Source organism: Nicotiana attenuata, chromosome 3, assembly GCF_001879085.1.
Source record: "Nicotiana attenuata strain UT chromosome 3, NIATTr2, whole genome shotgun sequence".
Taxonomy (NCBI): domain Eukaryota; kingdom Viridiplantae; phylum Streptophyta; class Magnoliopsida; order Solanales; family Solanaceae; genus Nicotiana; species Nicotiana attenuata.
The window spans coordinates 3,607,528-3,612,714 of NC_031991.1; the positions used below are offsets into that span (position 1 = coordinate 3,607,528).

Here is a 5,187-nt window from a genome sequence, read left to right on the forward strand (position 1 = left end):
TGGAATTAGAGTCCAAAGTAATAATTCAGGCCTTCTCATAAAATCAGAAGTTTCAGGACAATGAAAAACTTTAGCAAGGTTCCACCAAGCAGATTAAGAACTTCCAGAAACCTTCAAGCAGAGATAAAAAGTATACAGACAGCCAACCTGAAGAGCTAGATATTTGAAATGGCAGAAATCTCATAACATAGCATGACAATTTATTTGAAAAAAGCTACGACAACTTCTGAAATATAAACTTTAGTCCCACTGTAGTTTACTTTGCTTTGGTATATGAGATCCAATGGTAATGCTTTTGGTAGCCTCCTAATGAAGTAATCCTGTGTTAAAAAGAACATAGTCATGTGTTAGTAGAATGAACAACCTTGTCAAGATAGAGTTTGTAAAAGAAAATAATTACTCATCTAAACCTTAAACGTACAACTCACTTAGTTCAATAAAGTAACTTAGTTCAATAAAGTACTACTCAAAGAGGGAGTGTAACATCATATTTGCCAGGGTACTGTAACAAATGCGAACAGCATCCATGTAACAGCAAAAAGGGAGTAACATCATATTTGCCAGGGTACTGCAACAAATGCGAACAGCGTCCATGTAACAGTACTGCTACGAAAAGTTCAAACAAACAGTTTCAAACTTCTTCTAAAATTCAAAATCATCCTCCTACATGTTGTATATCCTAACCTACTGCAATCTCATTCAGCAATCATGATAATATCATCCCTATGGCTCTCAATGCTTCGCATTCTAATTCTTCTTATGATCATAATTTACTAAATCGAGAAGTAACAGAAGGATGCTGCTTCATAAGGAGGAGGAAGCAGTGCCAAATCAAAGAAGGTTGATCTGTATTCTCTTCCTTGTATGCATTTTCACTTGTGTATCTTTTTCATTTCATTCAGACTTTAAGACCATAACCTTTCATGTGAAGCAGTAAATTGAAACTAGAAAAGTTGCCACAATCTCTGAGGTTTGGTGATCACTTTTCCACAAATGAAAAAGATAGTTCTAATTCACTACACTTGCCATATGAAGAAACAAAATCTGTCTGGACTACAAAAATCATCATATCTCATCATAAAGAGGATGACAACAAGAAGACTAAGTTTAATCGAAGCGTACTATCATACAGTGTGGATGAGTCATACCATACTTTTACAGTCTCAAAGTACTACCCCGTCTACCCCATTTTATGTGGTCTTGTTTGACTAGGTACGGCACTTTTTTTTTTTAAAAGAGCTTTTGAAACATGTTCTCAAACATGACTTGAACATTTATGTAATCATAAATCTGATCATTAATAAACTGATATCATTTTTAGATGTAAAAAGTGTCATTCTTTTTTAGACAGAATAAAAAGGAAAGCATGCCAAATAAATTGGGACATAGAGAGTATCAAATACGATAGCTGCAATCCAACAATTTTCATGAAATTTCAAAAACAATGCATTAAAATTCCCATTAAGACATTTCAACAAACACCTTTAGCTCAAACGCAGCGATAACATTGTCTCAACTACACAATCCAGATGCAATATTCAAATTCAAACAAACTTTTTCGAAACTAAGTAATTCCAGAAAAACCAAGCAAGCACAATCAAAATGTTAACAAAAAAAAAAAAACTGAAAATCAAAATTACCTGGGGTGTAAGTCTACCAAGAAGCTTTCTTAACACCTTGCAAAGCACCACGAGCAGCCAAACCACGGAACACAATACGCGACATCCTAAACTTTTCATACACAGCACGAGGCCGACCAGTGAAAACGCACCGATTTCTGATTCGAGTAAATGAACTGTTCCTTGGCAATTTTGAAAGCTTGTAACGATGAGCTTCTCTCATTTCAGGGGGAAGTTCAGGATCTTGAACAAACGCTTTATAAAGTTTTCGCCTTAATTCATACTTAGCTGATAAAAGCCTACGTTTATGATCTTGAATATTTCTCGTGAATTTCTTCCCTAAAGCCACCATTGAGTTCATTTTTGCTCTCTCTTGTTCGATTCGAGTCGATTTGCTGTAAAACTTTGAGATTTCAGTTTTTTCGCGATTAATGGGTATACACTATTTAGGGCTTCAACTGCAGTTTTTTGGGCTCATCCAAATTAATCAAAATTCAATAACAGGCCCAATATAATAGGCCTATAGAGAACTAACAGGCCCAACGTTAGGAGACAGTTCAACCACATCAGTTGCAATAACATTGTATGGTCGATCTCAAAATAATAGACGATATATATATATATATATATATATATATATATATATATATATATATATATATATATATATATTGTGTGTGTGTATATTTCTTTATGTTATATACAAAAGATATACCAATTTTAAACACTTTTGCGACTATTAGATGTAAATAGTTCCGTCCGCGTGCTAAAAATGATATTTACCCCTTGCAATATCACTATATTATGACCATTGCGATCTTTATACAATTAGCCCACCGGATTTTCTACTTATTTTTTTTCAGTTGGTGTACATAAATTATATACTAATTGTATACGAATATAAACATATTACATATATCTGGCGACTAATTTTAGTTTAAGTGGTTAAATGGACGACTATTCTGGTTATTTCTTAAATAATTACGTCTAGATAATTAAATTAGTTTTCATGAACTTTTTATTTAAGTTTATATACTAGTATACTACTATTAGAATTGTATTTCTATACTCTCCATATGATGATCTTTTTTTAGAGAAACAAAAATTGCTCTAAATAAAATGAATCATGAATTTACACTTTGTGGCTTGAGCCTCAGGGCTAAGATTTTATTTTGTGCCTTCCCTAAAATACTTTTAACCCATTGAGAATGTGTATTACTGCGATAAAAATGATGTGTTTTTTAGAAATTAGGATTCAAATTTTAGCATAGATAAAAATCTTTAGTAAATAAAATTATTCGAAATCTGTGCACTTTAGTGAGTAGAGTTATTGGAAACTTGTGTTGGTAAGAATAGCAGGTATATAATAGAATAATCAAAATACGCAAAAATTGCCCTAAACATCAATAATGTGTTTTCTACTATCGAGTCTTTCTAATTATCTCTAGTTGTCGTCTTTACATCAAAGTTGTTTGGTTACTACAAAATAAAAACTTCTTAAAATTTTTAGTTAACTAAATTGTGGCTCGACAAAAGTTACTTCCTTTGTTTCATATGAAACCATTACTCTTTGGAAAGTTAAACATGTACATTTCTAATGTTTTAAATCATTTAAAAATTAATGACCGAAATAGACAAAAAGTTTTCGATGATTATAATTCGAACTGATTCACTTTTTTTCGATATAGAGGGAATATCACTTTTCAGTCAATTATCTAATAAAAGTTCTTTATAGTACATGATTATAGTTTCATATATAGTATAAATAGGTAATAATCGAATATAGGAATTTTTTCATTCCTATATAATATTTGAAATTTATTTATCAAAATTGACTAAATTTTGTATATTACTCGTCCTAAACAATTTTTTTTTTTTTTTTACAATTTATATACAATCCATTATTAATGCCTCAAATTAAGTGATTCTTTGCTTGGAATAGGGTGTAACTGAAGGGAACAAAGTCCAAATTATCCTTCCATCTAAATAATACTCCTTCCAGTGATGTCTTACCTATTTAGCCATAATTAGCGCAACTCTTCTCTCTCTTTGTCATAATTACCTATTTTAAGAAAAGATTATAATGTATGATACAACATCATACGAAGTAAAAGCAAATTTCAAATAAATTTAATACAAAATTTGATATATGTATAACAACATACATACTAAAACTAAATTTCATACAACTAATTATACAGTATATAAGTTATTTATAACTTATCTATAACTTTCATACATCATTCTTACCCAATTAAATACAACTACAATATCATACAATTTAAATACAGTTTTCATACAAATTTTTTTACAATATGTCTTTTGTATATATATTGTATGTGGTGTGTTCTGCTTTTCTTCGAATTTCAATTTGAAAATCCAGCCAAATCAAATCTATTCTTCACTAAATACCCTCAAAATCGAGATATAAACTCCATAAAATATTCTCAATTGTTTGCAATAATACCCAATCGAAACAAATAATATTTTTTAAAAATTCGAATTTGAAATCAAAGCTTCGAAGCTTTTTTAATGACTCATTGTTGTTCTCAAAGGTCAGGAGAAACCCCTCGTGATCCAGTGAAATCTACATGTCAACCTGTTGCTTTGATAGGTCCTCACCAACTTTCTCTAGATGGCAGCATAGAGAGCCAATCGGTTGATCTAAAAACTAAATACTATATTACGAGTAAATCATATGGTGGGAGGTGGCATCGCGGACTATCCACCGACAATTATTATCAGAGAAGTACAGGGTGAGGAAGAACAAAGAGTGATACGAAGAAAGATTATTGGGTAATTGGCTGAAGGTGTGGGATTCGGTTACCAAATTAAAAGGCTATAATCAAGGAAGACTCATTTAAAATTAATTTGTATATAATTGGTAAATTATATGACTGTGTAATTAAGTCAAAACTTCATTAGGGAGGATAAATAAGTAATTTCATATGTAGTATAGATAGGTAAATATCGAATATAGCCAACACTAATACGCAGTGGTATATAAAAATTATTTTAATTGAACTCAATTACCCCCTAGGTAAGAACAATTGCTCTTCTTATTAATGCCAAAAAACCAAGTTGCTCACGAAAAAGAAGAATCAACGAAATAAATAACAATTCGATGTATCATCTTCTAAAGTTCTATCTCTGCTAATGACATTCCTTTTTAATTGATCTCATTTAGAACTTTTCTGATCTTTTTCATTTGAGATACTCCTTAGTAGCATTTTCTGTCAAAACTTATGCGGATGGAAATAAATTATCTAGTATTTTTTGCTTCACTGAAACAGTGAAACTTGACCTCAAACCCCATAGTTTTCCTTTCATTAAACATTACATTAAACATTAGTCCACATCCTTTGATGTTACAAGCATTTTAACTGCTGCCTCTTACATCGATAGAGAAAAAAAAGGACTCTTTCATCATTAGTCAGTCGCGGGAACATTTTACCATCCAATGTAGAACTTCACAAAGCGAATCAAATTTAATCGGACCCAATGTGGATACTAAATACTTGGTGGGAAACAAGAAAAGATAGAGAGAAAAGGGACAGAGATAGTGTGA

General features: G+C 31.2%; 1 long non-coding RNA gene across 1 annotated transcript; it reads right to left on the reverse strand.

Moving 5' to 3' along the window:
• LOC109223214 lies at positions 1–2,051 on the reverse strand. The gene is made up of 2 exons (XR_002067539.1): positions 1,641–2,051; positions 1–320 (listed from the first exon to the last, which is right to left on the reverse strand). It is a non-coding gene; the product is annotated as an uncharacterized LOC109223214 (long non-coding RNA).